We start from the raw sequence: 16,741 nt of genomic DNA, 5'->3' as shown, positions 1-16,741 counted from the left end.
TTTAAAGATACATAAAGTCTCCATACATTAATTTCAATTTTACACAATGGTTAAGGCAGCGCATGCGAATAAGTCTGTTTAAAAGGTTTTTAGTCCGACCTGTATGACAAAAACTGTGATAACTCGGCTAATATATATGATACCAATATAATATAGCCTATAGCACTCCCCGATAATGTAGCATTCTATTGGTGAAAGAATTTTTAAAATCGGACCAGTAGTTCCGAAGATTACCCCATTTAAAAAATGTGACAAACTTACAAACTTACAAACTTTACCTCTTTATAATATTAGTATAGATATAGAAGTATAGATATAGATAAGTATGCTAATTGCTAACACGAGACAAATAGTTCGATAACCTGACAACAGAATTTTACTATTAAATTTTGCCAATGTAAGCAACTATGTATATTTTAAAGAGCAATGTAATTTCAACACTATGCATACATTTTAAATTGCATACTAGTCAAAAGTTAGTTGAAAACCTATCAAGTACTTAGCTACTGAAGTACCTAGTTTTATTAAAAACTACAGTCACAAGAGTCAAGTGCGGGTACTCGACTATTTGCCGTTGCAAATATAAAAATAGCATTTGTTCGATAGAATCGATTGGTAGTGCTGTTGGGGCGACGCAAGCCGCCGGTTATTGTTATAGTTGGGCATTGTCCACAGCCGTGATAGCCCAGTGAATATGACCTCTGCCTCCGATTCCGAAGGGCGTGGGTTCGAATCCAGTCCGGAGCATGCACCTACAACTTTTCAGTTGTGTGCATTTTAAGAAATTAAATATCACGTGTCTCAAACAGTGAAGGAAAAACATCGTGAGGATCATCATTATCAACCCATATTCGGCTCACTCCTGAGCGTGAGTCTCTTCTCAGAATATTCCATTACGCTGGCTTAATGCGGATTGGCAGACTTCACACGCGGAAAAATTCTCTGGAATGCAGTTTTCCTCACGATGTTACCAGAGAATTTTCTCACCTGCATGTAGAGAATCTCCTTAATTTTCTGCGTGTGTGAAGTCTGCTAACCCGCATTGGGCCAGCGTGGTGGAATATTGGCCTAATCCCTCTCATTCTGAGAGGAGACTCATGCTGGGCAGTGAGCCGAATATAGGCTGATAACTATTGTCGACAGTGCGTTGACTGCCGAATGCTCCCGCTTGACTCAATGCGGGTGACTTCATGGTGAAAACTTTTCACTCTCAAGTTACGAGATACAAGCGTATTTTATATTACAGTTCAGTTGCATCTAAACATACCACTTTGTAGGTATAACAACAATCTAAACGCCCAACTAGAAAATTAAATGCTTTTAACGCCCTTTCAGATGTCGACTTCCAAAATAAGTATTCGGATTCCGAAATTAAACTACGAGTAAGTACATATTTGTTCTACATAATACCGATCTAGTTTTAGTTGTAAGAAAAAAAAAAAAAAGTTTTAAGAAAATATCGTTTATAGTCACTAGTTTTCTTCCTGGATTTTTAGAATAAATTTTCGTCAATCCCGGAATCCCGGGATTACAAAAAGGCGCAGTATCGAATATCTTACATCGCCCGTGGCTTAAGGCACATGTCCTCAGCAAATAACTCCAGAGTCCCGGCGGGCAGTAAAAACGGCGCTGTAAAAACGACCATTCCGCCGCTTTACGACGCTTATTGGCAGCTGCCTTCTGCATATTATTTAGCCACCTCAGCGGGCGACGCGCGAACGGGACAGCGAATAGGTACCCATTTGTCTGAGTACACTTAACCGATTAACCGGCCTCAAGTTATACCAAATCGTGATTAAACGGATTTTTAATCGTGATCCAATAATTTTAAAACGACTTCCAATCCAAAACATGGAAATATTAGCGTATTTTTTTTCAATAAATCTGAGAAATTCGCGTTTCGCTTGTCTTCTAATACTAAACACTCACGTTTGTTACTTTTAATAATATGTTGTTTTTAATAATTATATTATAATAATGTATGCACAAAATCGCTTTTCCTCTGACATTAAATTTTGCGAATTTTCGATTAACCGAATATCCTACATCATCAACGATTCTAGTTAATCGACTGTGTACTGATTCTGCGAATATCATTTTGTTGGTTTTAGGCTTGTGGGAGGTTAACTTGTAAAGAAAAAAAATCATTGGTTGGTATCATTTTGTTGGTATCATTGGTGTTTCCAATTATTATGAAGTCTAAGCAACTCGATAGCTGTAAATCTTAGAGATCCCTATTATTCTTAATTCTCTTTTCTCTCTCCTTATCATAACGGCTCCGAATATTTCGCCATACTCTCTCTATTCCTCTTCTGCTACACATGCGTATATAGCGCAGTGCACGATCATAACGAAGATGTTAATGTACAAGTTAAAATTACCTTTCGTTTGTTGCACATCCTTTCTAATTAGCGCGGCTGTTGGCTGTAAAACTTCATTGTTTATTGCCGCAGTAAATCTGATCTTATAATTATTACTTTACTGCGGTGAAATCTTACTTCTCTAATAATAGAGCATTACCTGTCTCAGAAACTAATTCATTTGTAATAGGAAATCTTAATAATTACTAACGGTTAGCGGTTACATTCCTACGGGTCGTTTTAGAGTTCGAAACTCCATAGCATTATTCTACAACGATGTTTTATAACTCGACAGTGTCAACATCGAATTTTAGTCTATCTCTCTTTATCTATAGTATCATATTGGACAGAAATAGAGAGAAAGATACGCACGAATTCGAAACTTACAGTGTCAAGCTGTAAAAACATCTTTACAGAATAGTACCTACTACAGATCATGTATGTGATGTATTCAAAATCAAATTCGTTTAACAATAAAGCCACTTTTGCGTGCTCACGTGTATGTCCTTTTTTATCATTTATTTTGTGTGCAATAAAGTTTTTCTTCTTCTTCTACTTCGTTCATTCATGCTTATTTTACACGCACTTTTGGAACGTCAAGTTTAACTGATTGTACTGAATTTATCACCGACTAAGAAGGCAAATTTCTACTGAAAAGATCTGGCAAGAAACTCAACAACTATAATAATAATACATTATGATATAAGTGCGGTAAGTTGAAAATTACAGCCGAGGCGATATTGCAATAGCTATAGTAAGGAAGCAGATGCAGTAATTATCAAAGCGCACATAAGTTTGTCGAAGTGTACGACGTTTTATAACACATTTGCGAGGAAATACTTTGAACACTTTCTGAAAATGAATTTGCATCTTTGCCTGTTTTCCATAAGATGACATTTTGATACGCTTGCAATTTTTGCGTAGATAGCGAAGTGCACACACCAGCTTTTTTAAAGAAAATGCACCAAAAACAGCCTGTATTACTCATAAAGTAAATTTATATTGTTGTGTTTCTGTTAATTATAAATGGTTGTCAATTATTGTAAAAATTATTAAAATGAAAGAATTACTTAAATGTTTATTTATTACATTTTATCTTACAAAATTAATTTTATTCATAAAATGTTGAGCACTTTTCTGACATAAAAACTCTTTGCTAAGATTTAAAAAAGTGCCGTTCGTTTTCAGACGGATGATAAAAGTTTTATATTACATTACAGCACATGTGCATTTTACATGACATTACATGTGCACAATCGTAATTAGATACATTACGATATTGAAATTGGTAAAATAAGAGATACTTTATGAGCAAATGTGTTATAATGATCATTTGCAATATAAAGAATTAATTACTTTTATTTGCCGCGTGAAAATTACAGTCGGGCTAATTTTCTCCTTTACGCCTTAGGCATTGAGAAACTCGTCAAAGGTATTTAGTAATTTCGACTTAATAGATGAGTTTTTAGAGCTGTGATAGCCCAGTGGATATGACCTCTGCCTCCGATTCCGGAGGGTGTGGGTTCGAATCCGGTCCGGGGCATGCACCTCCAACTTTTCAGTTGTGTGCATTTTAAGAAATTAAATATCACGTGTCTCAATCGGTGAAGGAAAACATCGTGAGGAAACCTGCATACCAGAGAATTATCTTAAGTCTCTGCGTGTGTGAAGTCTGCCAATCCGCATTGGGCCAGCGTGGTGGACTATTGGCCTAACCCCTCTCATTCTGAGAGGAGACTCGAGCTCAGCAGTGAGCCGAATATGGGTTGATGACGAGATGAGTTTTGAAATTCTATAATAAATTATTTATTATTCCGTCTGAAAAGTGATAAAATCACGGCGGTATAAAGTTATCAAGTTGGTCCGCCTTGTAGACAAATATTTTGTAGTAGAGAGGGTAGTCATTAAAAAATATAGTTAGTCCCCGTATTTTGAACTTGAAAGTCATTCAAACTAATACATCTATATGTTCCTTATTTGACACAGCATTCTTTTGACACGGACCTAACGCTCTTATGGCCTTCGTAATAAAGGTGAGATTTACACGCGGCAACCAGATAGATGGAAACACTAGTAAAGCCTGTTTCCTGCGAGATAACACGTTGATGGATCGCTTCCTACGGATAAGGGATGGCGGTTCGATCCCACGTAACCAGATTGTGAGATCTATTGCTGCCAATAATTTATATCAAACTACGGCTCTTGTTAAGCGGGATTTATAGCGAGTTCAAAGTAAAATAGGTTGGTCGGCCAAACTTATGGTTTGTTAATGACATTAAAGTTCAGGATTAGATAATATGGAATACAAATAATCTCACTACATGTGCTTCACAAGTAACAGACTATATCACAGACTTGATGAACTTCTCAAGCCCGAATTTTTATTTACCAAGTTCTATTATTATATTGTATTATACATTCCATGATTGTTTTTAGTGTTATATCCATAATACACGTTTTATTATGCAAACATGAATAATACATTTTTCTTTAGGGTTTCTATAAACGAATGTTTTTAGACTTAAAAGTATTTATAAATTATTAGTTTAAAGATAACTGTTTTTATCCATGCCTACTGGGTGACGGAGAAGCGTTTGGTGTCACGTTTTTTAAGTATTTTTCTTATTTAAATTGAAAAAATGTTTAAAACAACAGTGTTTCTTAAAATCTATAGGAGAACATGGGGTTCTTTAACCCAAGCTAGATATTTATTTATCATTCGAATTTTATTTTCAATTCCAAAATTGAATGGAAAATTCAATTTTGGATTTCATTCCAAAATGAATGCATTGATCTAAGTTAACTTCAAGCGAATTTCCTTTTGCGTCTTAATATATATTAGGTAATCTTTCTTTCTTTCGCAAAGCATTACTGTATGTATGTATGTGATGTAATACCTAATATTAGGCTAAGGTAAGTAGAGTTGAAATACGATATTTGTATTAAATATTTGACATTGCCTGTAGCCATGTCTAAAGAGAAACCGCGAGGGGGCGCAATTTTAGAAAATTTAATACAACCCGTCGCGAAGGGAGCTGACATCATCCGCTCCCGAGGGGCAACGCGTGCCCAAACAGCTGATTGCCGACCGAACACCATAAAAAACCTTATAAAACATCACCCACGCAAAACACAGCCGTATATCAAACAGCAAAAAGTCGACATTACTCTAACACTCCACCTCGCTGTACATCCGACCCTTATTTTAGCCACTCCAAACAATTTCAAACCCTCCACCGTTCGTTTTAACACTCAAAATCGCGCGCACTCAAATTTAACTAAACACGTCATCTACAGAATAAAATTTTAGACGTAAACAATTTCCAACTATAAAGCCTACGAGTTAGGGTAGGTTTTCGTGTGGCGATGATAGTTAATGAGATAAAACCGAATGGATTTTGTGCATTTCACTTGGCTGGAGGCCGAACTGAGGCAGATCTTGGTTGCATGCGGCGCGCGCACTAAATGAAAATATTTCCACTTTGAGGACGGCGGGACCGACTTACGGTGATGGACACGAAGATATGACTACCATATAAATGTTAATAATACAACAGGTTCTATTTAAAAACCATTTTTAATCAATCAATATTTTATACAACTTAACTTTCGTGATTTTATTAATTAGCTGAAAAAATGTCAGCCCTACTCCCACTATAAGTAACGGTAAGCAATTACCGAGTTTTGACCGTAGCGGCTTTCTGACGTAGCAGTTATCAAGGTTTAGAACTTCCATCAGCCAAGTGAAACTTAGGGTTTTTATATTTTCTTGAGGATTATTCGAAAAGTCATTTCCTCAGATCGTAGCAACCTTCGAAAGACACCGCAAAAGATTGGGCTTTGGCGAAAAGTTGCCAAGAACTGAGGATGAGTTGCCAAGAATAGTATGGGCTTCAAATATGTGGCCATACACGCTGTTACTTCACAAGTACATTCCAAAGAACCTGCTTAAAACGGCTTTTATATTTGTTAATAAGCTAACGCCTGACTGACATCAGATGATAAGCATTGATGCAACTTAATGGTGCGACGAACGATGCTTATTCACTTTTGATACCCATATTGTAGGTGGTAGGAAAGCAGAAGCTGGCAGGACATTCCATTGTATAAGGTATGACGAATCAAACCAAAACATCGACCACATAGCGTACAGGGGTGTAATTCCGCTATTTAATACTCATCGATGTAATATTCGCCTATAACAACTTTTATTAGACTTTGAACTTTATTTCTATGGGATGCCAAAAATAAAATGTCACCGGCAACAAGTTTTCATAGAAACCGACGATGTCATAGCGCTGTAAGTTTACCGAATGCAGGGGCAGATCTCTGCAATGTCTAATGTCTAGAAATCTAATATTCTGCTAACCAAAATAGGGACTTAAGTTGACAGCTACTATGATTTAGTTCTACCAAATAAAAACAAATGTGCGTAATCGAATATTTACGGACAATATCCACGAAAGAGTCATTAGATCGCGTGTTTATACAGAGTTTATGCTACAAACACATTCCTAGGCGCCAATCGAAATTATTTCCACTGAACCGCGGGCGGTCCGGTCACTACTACTATAGCGCAGGTACGGGTCTCAGACCAATCATAGAAGGACCAGTATCGCACCCAAATGCATGAACAAAATTTTCTGAGGAAAATGAGCTTAGATTTGGTATATGTATATCTTATACTGAACTAGAAGTTTTTGCTCGTTTTTTTACACCATTCAACTACACAAAAAGGTATTTTAATGGAGCTCTTTAACCGATGAACACGATTACGACTATGAAACATATATACTATAGAAACAGTTGCTATAATCGCAATAGATCATTGATCATATACTTTGAGATCATGCTATACCTACGGGTATATAAAAATATATCCACAACTTCGTTCGTGTGAAATTCAAGTTTTCTCAAATCTCGTGGTAATCAAGGTTTTTCAGTGATAAAATATAAGTTCTGCTCCAAGGTTTTTCCAAATTCATCAAAAAAGTGGCTTAGCCGTTAAAAAGTAACGACAGAAGTTCAAGTTCGGACAGTTGACGTTTTAAGATTGCAATTTAACGGTTTCACTTCGGTAGATTATAATATACCGAAAAATAACACGTTAAATTGTAATCGGTATGTTCAGTTCACAATATATCGACAGATTACAATATCGCAAGTGAGATTATAAACTAACGTATTTCACAATTTAACGGTAACAGATACAAGGTATAAGAAAATTAATACACTTATATTTTTAAAGTGTTGCCAATCTACTATTGTTTCTAGATCTAGACTATTGGCTTATAGTCAGTTTAATTTAGTACCTACCTAGACGTGGGCAGTAGGTACCGGGTAGGTAGTGCCAGTAATACAACGTACAATGCATTGACAAAAGGTCGTTCTTCGATGAGGTCATGCTTTCAATACTTTGCTATCTAACTATACGAGTATCTAGCGACTGGGGGCACAGTGTACTGATTATACAGTTCAGAACATACTTTTTTATGTCAAATAGACTCGCGTTAACCATCATCTTACTTGGTAATGAATCGCGCTGGCTTTTGAAAATGAACACGAAAAAAAAATTAACAAAAACGAGAAACGATTCAGGGAACGATCACCTTACTATAGTGTTTTTAGATATACCAATTTTGTAATATAAAATAAAGCTGGCGTGCGGTTGAGGTAGTGTATGTAATAGATACATAACTTACGGTAAACCAAGACAAAAAGACGACTGACGTTGATTACCTTGACTCATACAGTAAACGCAAAGTAACTTTGGCGCTTTGAGGTCCGCAGCCGAGCATGCGCATTACTGTCTGGTCCGACTTGTAGTTTAGGTGCTCTCAGGTGGCCTTGCTAAATATGCATCAAATGAGTGTAGGTATCGTTTGATGCACATTTAGCAAGGCTGTCTGATGAACCACGTAAAAGAATGAAAATACAAGATAACGCCTACAAATGAAATGTATTCTTGTTGTAAGATTAAAAAAAATTACCATAATACGCGTTTTTTAGAAAGGCCTTTGTTCAGAGTAGCTAACTGAGTACTTCTTGCGCCTTATCATTAACGACCCATGTTCGGCATACATAGCTCAACGAGTTGCTAAGCTGAAGTGGCAATGGGCGGGGCACATAGTTCGAAGAGAAGATGGACGTGGGGGTCCCAAGTGCTGGATTGGCGACCCTGTACGAGAAAGTGCAGTGTTTGTCGACCGCCCCACCAGGTGGACTGACGACATCAAGCAAGTCGCAGGGATTCGCTGGATGCAGGTGGCTCAGTATCGTGATGTTTGAAAGTTCTCTCAGGAATGAGTAGTCCACGATGCTGGCCCAATGCGGATTGGCAAACTTTACACACGTAGAGAATCAAGAAAATTCTCAGGTATGCTGATTTCCTTCACTAATTCCTTGAAATGCAAATATCTGAAAAGTTGGAGGTGCATACTCTGGTCCGTATTCGAAACGACGGCAGGCGTCATATCCACTGGGCTATCACGGCTCTATACCCCACTGTACCGCTAGTTGCACAGCAGCACAGACTAGGCATTGAGCGTCGTACCAGTCGGCGATGGTAGGCGAACTTCTGAATACCTTTTGAATGCAGTTCGTAGTTTTTCCTTTTCTGTAGTTGCCGGTATTGAGTTCAAACACAATACTACGAGTCTCTTTAATATCTATTCTATATTCGGCTCTTGATAATGGCTTCGAGATTGCTGATAAGGTAAGATTATTTGATACCATTGAGATACGCTACTTCCGGTAGGTATTTTTTTTGGCGACGACGAATTACGTAAAACATAAGTGCAATATTTATAAGTGAACAAGCTGTTGGTTACACTAACTATTACAAAGAGGTAAAGTTTGTGGTGTTATAGGGGGATCTAATGAACCACTTCGGGAAAATCTTTTACCGCGAGAAAGCCATTTTATATGTGAGTGCCACAGGCTATATTTTATACCCTTATTCTCACAGTAACGGGAACTATGCAGGCATCGGCTAGTATTACAATACAGGCAAAAGTTAATGTTACTTACTAACTTTTTCACATCGCAACTACTGAACCGATTTGAAAGAAATAGGGAGTCAAGTTAGATTTAACAGATATCAGATTTCACATAACAGTATCTTCGCTCCTTCTGACTGGAACACGGTAATATCAGTAGAAATAAGCCTGGCAGATACTGCCCCGGACGAAGTCTGTCCCAAAATATCTACTTCGAGAGTTACACGTATAAATCTCAGAACAATTACCTCGACCAGGACCTGCCTCGCTAGAGGTTACCCCTCTGTCAACAACACAGCGCCTATAAAATCCATGTTTCATTGTGTTAAAGTTACACGTTACGATTTAAAATGTATAATTGTGTGTACTGCTCTATGAATTTTGATTTCCTTTCCAAATATACCTACGTTTTTTGTGGCATAAACGGCTTAATATTATTTTTCAAGTTTGATTTTATCACAGCTTCAAGGGACCGTAGACCTGAGTAATTTGAATTTGAACTACAAACCACGTGTTTCCGAGATAAAGAGTATTATACATACAAACAGTTAGGCTGACAGACAAAAAATGATCCTTTAAAGGTACTGTTTTTTTTTCTGTTCGGAACAATTCGGTTCTAACAATGATTAAACTATGGACCCTTTACCTGCTGTCAATTGATAGATAGGAATATAAAGTAGGTATCCTGCGCAAGGGTATTCATTATCAACCCATATTCGGCTCACTGCTGAGCTCGAGTCTCCTCTCAGAATGAGAGGAGTCAGGCTTTAGTCCACCACGCTGGCCCAATGCGGATTGGCAGACTTCACATACGCAGAGAATTAAGAAAAATTCTCTGGTATGCAAGTTTCCTCACGATGTTTTTCCTTCACCGTTTTAGACACGTGATATTTAATTTCTTAAAATGCACACGACTAAAAAGTTGGAGGTGCATGCTCCAGACTGGATTTGAACTCACACCCTCCGGAATCGGAGGCATATATCATATCCACTGGGCTATCACGGCTGTATAGGCGCAAGGATACACTTGTATAAATTATATGTTGCTTAATTATGTAACAAGCATACAAACTTTCACATTTATTATATTAGAAGGATGTCGGTTTACGCAAGCAGTCTTTGATCTTTAGCGTTGCGTAACGTCGCCCTTCTACAGAAGAAGAACAAAAGCTTGCATCAGTCGCAGGCCCGGAGACCACACTCGTAAAGCTATTAGTCGATTGGCATCCATAACAGCGAAAGTAAAAACTCATCAATTATTATTTTTAATTAGGTGTGTTTCCTTGTAACTTATAATATTGCCAAAAAACTGTTCATAATAAAATAAATGTAATTTAAAATCTATCATCCGTATTTAATTGCTTTTTGGTTTACTCGTTATCATTATCATTGACAGAATAGATGGTTTTTGTAGATGAAAGATATCCTATACTCTTTATTAAACCCCTACCGGTTGATTGTTTTGTTACATCGTTAAAGTAGGTACATTGTTAGGTACATTATAGGTACCTAGTATAAGTAATATAGATAAAAATAACCTTTAGAAGTACATAGATACAATCGAGGCTCTCATAAGTTATTTATTAGTGATGAGAAATATATGACAGGGCACAAATTGCACCTGGATATTAAAATGATTAAATTTTCAAGTCTAATCTACCTGCAGAATTAACCATTAGGAGTAACTATTGGTCAATTCGACATTAGGTTATGATGAGAACAGCCGGCAATCAACACAAAAGTTGCTCTTTTAAGAAACATTATTATAATGTACACTAAGTAAGTAGTTAATATCATAAAAAATTCTTCCTGTGTGAAGGTGGAAGCTGATCCAAGAAGATCCTAATCTAAACATCTTTATCATTAAGGAATTCATCATTTGTGTAGTAATTTATAACCTCGACTTAGTAAATGTTTTTTAACACTCCTCTTATACTATAATTCGCTGAAGTCATAAACACGACTACATGACTACTATCAATCTTCTGAAATAGCACATAAAGCTTCCACTAGTAAATACGTACAAAAATAATAAAACTATAGTCACAACAAAATGATGTATCAGGAAAAAATCCACAACACAGTGCAGTCCCCGCATTCTGTAAAGTTTCAACGCTGTGACATCGTTGATTTTCATGGAAACTTCGTTGTTAGTGTCATTTTAATTTTGGCATCTCATAGGAATAAAGCTCAAATTCGAATAAAACGTATTATAGGCGAATATTTCACCGACGAGTATAAAATAGCGGAATCGAGCTCCAGGTTACCAGAACCTAAATTTTGAGTCCCGCCCGTGTAGCTAAAGTTCAAAGATGTCCGCCTCTGAGCCTATAATAACTGAGCCGGGACAATCGGATAGCGCAATAAAATTTGAAATACGGTAACAGATAATCGCGGCAGTAGTCGCGTGCCGTCGTCGGCTGGCGGCGCGGGCGCGCGGGCGGGTTCCGTACCCGTATATCACTGCGGCTAAACGTGGCTCTTACGCTGACTTTAGTACACCGCTGTTATACTAATGCGTTGATTAGAAAACCTCTAAGAAACTGTCCTATGAACAACTAATAATATTAGGAGTTTATAACTCTACGGCTCAGGGATAGAAAAACAAGGCAATGGAAATGCGGATTGAGACTTTAGAGGCGATCGTCGTCGACGTATTCTTTGGCTGTGGTGTCGAGCACAGTGAGCTCTTTATTCGCAAGGCAAAAGTTTTGTAAATATGTCGCGTATACATCTATTTTAAAAACTTCATTTTACTGCGTCACATTTACTATTTCCATTTTTTTTTCATTTTAGTTAAAGTTTAAATTTGAAGATTTTTACGTCATTTTCGACATTCAGATCCGCGAATAACGAAATCTTTAGCCGCGAATAAAGGAATAGTGATAACACGAAAGGAAGCGCGATTATGGACCTTTTATTGTAATGACAACTCGTAGTACTACCACCGTAGATGCCATTTCTATTGTTGTTATTCAGATTTTTATGTAGAAAGCTAAAAGAAAGAAAGAAACTTTGCCCAAAAACTATATAGGTTAAGTAAGTACTTTCTTTAGAATCCAAAAAATTGCTAAGAAGCATTAATAAGGAAAAAAACATTTGATTTTTTTTTAATTTCGGTTAAAAAAGACTCATCATCAATCAATCACTCATCTCATCCTCATCGCATCCTAACCTATAGGCAAACCAAGCCAAGCGGTTTAGTCCACTCATGATAGTCACCTAGTTTGTTAAGGTTTGACAAACGTTGAGATCTTGCTCAAAGTTTCGTCTATAACATGTATTTACATTAAAGTACGTACACGTAATAAACGCAAACTATGCTAAAACAACAACAACTCTTGAGTTCAACAACTTAAAAATTGTTCGTTAATATAAAGTGAGACAGATTAAGCTGCGACAGTTTACGAGGTTTTGTCTTTGTGTTATGTATTGAGAACTTGTGTGGGTATGATAGGCAAAGAGGCTTAAAGTTTGTAGTAAATGGCACCTACCATAAACGGTACGGTAGTCCAATCATGGAATTAACACTGTGTTGGCTTTGGAAGGTAGGTTTACAAAGGTCCAGATCCTCAGTCATCCAACTATAAAGCATTATTTAATTATTTATGTATCTCAGCATAATATGAGAAATTATGTCCTCTAGTTGTCAGTCTCTTAGCTTCACGGCAACCCTTCGAAAGATACCATTTAAAACTTTATGGGTCTCTAATCGAGGAGTTGCAATGAACCTAAGGTTATGGAGACTGGAGACATGATTCCTCATGTAGAAAAACCAATTATAGGTATTTCAGAATTATAGGCTATAGTATTATAGGTATGTAGAAAAACCAAAATATAGGCAATGGAGGATTTGGACCCTTGAAACCTGCTTCCTTCTATTTAAGCAAGCGTTTGGCTGCAATCACGCCTGTTGGTAAGCAATGATGCAGTCTATGGTGGAATGCGCTTACCTAAAAGATGTCTATTCACTTCTGACTATCCATCTTGTCGGTGGCATGAAAAACAAAAGCTGGCAGGGACTTCCATGTATTTGCAGTGCGTATAAGTAATGACGAACTAAACCTTGTCTAAAACCATGTAGGTATACGTCTTGGACATGTTTTTAAGTGACATCGATTACATAGCGATACACTCTTCGATGTATTTCGTCCTATGAGTATGAGGTGAAGGCGGAACGAGACCAAACAGTTACTCCACACACTTCCCAAAATATATCTTGTAGAATACCGATAGACAGGCAACCTTACGGTGATGCTGCAAACTTTGAAGCTTAGAATTTGTCAGTGCTTCGTTGCCATGAGCCTTCTAGCAGGATTAGGTCAGGATATTCACCGAATCCAAGGAGATGAGACTTAACCATCCCATAAATCTCCCATTTACGGGATGGTTACGCGAAGTATCATCATCGTGTATGAACACGATCGAACCTGGGCTTGATTTAAAATTAAAAGCTGTTCCGGATAAGAATTTGTTGAGAATGTCGAGTTTTTTGCCAGCTATTTTTGCCTTAGACTCGATGAATTGATTTTTGAACGGTAAGATTACTTCTAGAAGCTACAAACTATCGGTAATTGGTACAAAACCATCGCGGAAAGTCGGAGTCAGGTGGAAGGAATCCTTTTGGATGACACGCTTGTATTTAGGCCGCATTAAGTGAATTGAACTGCACCTTTCGTTGCTCAAGGACCTCAACTCTTCTAGCACGAGGATTGAATACATAAGTACTTTAATCTCTCTGAGTGCCATCGTCAGTTTAGGTACCCAAAAATACTGGGCTTATCCAAATGGTATGCCACAGGAAGAGTGTAGCAGACAAAACTGATCCCTGAGGAACTCCAAGATAAGACATCTAAGCCAACTCGAGATGATCGTTCACTCGAAGTCTCTGTCGAATTACAATAGCTAGAGCGGAACCCGTAAAAGGAAGCTTGCTTAATAGCCTTGGATATATCAAATGATAGGTATGCTAAAAGCGTCACGGTTGCATCGAATTCCATACTGTTGGTCCGACAGAAGATAGATCAGTTTCCGAGGTATGCCAGGAGCATATAGTTCAATACACGCTCCAAACCTTTACAAAGGACGTGATTGCAAGAGGCAAGGGCAATTGGCTTCAAATTGGGTCAAAATTCAATAAAATCAGAATTCAAAAGTTGACTATTTGTAAAGACTACCGCCGGTTAGGAAGGCAGGTTCTGCTGAGAAGAACCAGCAAGAAACTAAACAGTGGCTCTTTAAAAAAAACGTACAGTATTTTATTTTACAATTGATAACATTACAATTTCTTATAGTTTTACTTTCGGTGTGAAGCTGATCCAATGGCCTTCTATCACCTTTATCTTTAAGAAACTAATCAATTGTCTAGTAACCTCGTCTAAGTAAATGTTTTTAACACATTTCTTAAACTTATGCTTTGGCAGGTCCATAACTGTCTTGGGGATCTTTTTATAGAAGAGTACACAATCATACGACAGATTTTTTACTCTTTAGAGACGATATGCAAATATAACTAACTTGGGTATGCCCATATCTAATATAGTGAGACGTGGTTTAAATCTCCTTATCGTTGGTCCTTTACATCCTTTATTCCTGGTCAGCATGGCTACCCTTATTGGTACGGGTTGTACATGATCTTTCAAGCGATCTTTCGGACCATTAGCAGACTTGAGAACAGCAGACAATTAAGGGGCATTTTCAGTATAAGTAATTACAAAAATATCTTCCGCTTGTTTAAAGCATGGCTTAAGTCTCAGCCTTCATCAAACGAAGTGTCTATCGCAAGCTCTTGTTCTACTTAATGTATACGCAGCGTTTTTTACATTTTCAAGATTTAATTAATGAAACAATGCATACGATAGGTAGGTATATATTGTCTTTTATAAGTCCGCGTTGTTTTATAGATCCACCTGTATCTGTTTTCACAAATATCTGATATACCGATAAGCACGGTAGAAAACTAAGGTTAGACGGGATTGAAAGTCTGGAGCTGAACTTTTAAAATGTGTGTACCTACATACCTACCTTCTTAAATATAATTTCTGAAGAATGAACCGACAAAATCAACCTGATTAATTCATGGTAATTAATTAATTTTTGAAAGGTTTAGAGTAACATAACAATAAATAAGCTAACACACATGCGGTTAGATTTCAGGAAGTCCTCTTCTCAAAAATAGAGGTCGGTTATTTTCTAGTTGAGGTCGGTTAAATTCTACTTTTTTTTGACAAAGGCAAAGATCGAAATATTTTCAGCCTAGTCAATCGTAAACCTCACCAAGAGTTTAGGAATACCCAGTAAAACTACCTACAACGAAGTTTAGTTTTCACCGGGCGCTACGACGGTGAACGCGTTACGTTAGGCCTACTGTCGGAACCAAAAATGCATGGCGTAAGTTGCATTGATGTTTTTATTACATATTGCCTAAAAATATTATGTATTAAACTCTACCTTTACCTTATCAACAGGATTAAATCCACATCCACGTATAGAATCCAAATATAATGGCACAGTATTAAACAACTTTTTTGTCAAACACTACACTATTTTTATCACTTATTTTCTTGTTATGCACTGTTTAGTGACAGGATAAAAGGATTCACTGGATTTTATATCAAGTAGGTAATCACCACACTACACTTGGCAATCGAAACTTTTTGAAAAAAGAACTAATGTATTATATAAACTGCAACAAAATGGGTCTGTACCTTCCAAAATTCGTTTATATGGCAATTTCACACATCCCTAATCGCAAAAAAATTAACTTGAATGAAAAAAATCAACCGAACAGTTGCGTTCTAGCGTGTTCCTTTCGCATCCTCAAAACAGCTGTTCGGGAGTAGTGACGTTGAAAATCGATAACCGAATCGTAAACCACCGCGACTCCTCGCACAGCTTCTATTTTACACACGATTAATTTATAGATTGTCGTAATTTATAACTTACGTATACTCATTGAAATCGTTTTTGTTTATTACTACTATAGTTATTCTTAACTAAAAATTATAATGAGAGAGTGAGAATTGTCTTCTCTAACGAAAATTAAAAAAAAAGAGTTTGTCTTTGAGTCACTTATTTTTTTTTAAGTTTGTAAGATGGTTGATTTTTTCTGAGCCACATGATTAGGCTGCACGCACGCGGTCGCGTTTGGTCGCGGACTGACGGCGGCGGGGCCGCGGGGCGCGGGCGGGGCGGGAGGCGGAGGGCGGGACCGACGCGGGAATGCTATTGTAGGCGAACTTGCCCGCCACTTTTTTTTCTCTCTCGATTCTGGTCAAACAAGTTTTGTATACAACCTGCATTGTAAGGATTCCGCCATTCTTCCACCGAGGCAACGGTCTATCTTACGAGGCATAAGGTTTCGCCTTTGCCGAGGCTTTTCCT

General features: G+C 37.4%; 1 protein-coding gene across 2 annotated transcripts in view; it reads right to left on the bottom strand.

Moving 5' to 3' along the window:
- The window catches only part of LOC112058583 (protein winged eye), a 119,532-nt gene extending 103,004 nt beyond the window's left edge, over nt 1-16,528 (bottom strand). The window contains exons 1-2 of one of the 2 annotated variants that reach the window (XM_052884508.1): nt 16,304-16,528; nt 15,815-16,102 (exon numbers count right to left, since the gene is read on the bottom strand). The gene's annotated coding sequence lies outside the window, so the exon portion shown is untranslated. Of the gene's footprint in view, nt 1-15,814 lie in introns of both variants that reach the window. The other variant, XM_052884509.1, reaches the window with a different exon arrangement.
- Nucleotides 16,529-16,741: the final 213 nt, after the last annotated feature.

The sequence above is a fragment of the Bicyclus anynana genome, chromosome 11, assembly GCF_947172395.1.
Source record: "Bicyclus anynana chromosome 11, ilBicAnyn1.1, whole genome shotgun sequence".
NCBI lineage: Eukaryota > Metazoa > Arthropoda > Insecta > Lepidoptera > Nymphalidae > Bicyclus > Bicyclus anynana.
Note: the sequence above shows the minus strand (reverse complement) of the source record. Positions and strands in the feature narration are given on the sequence as shown.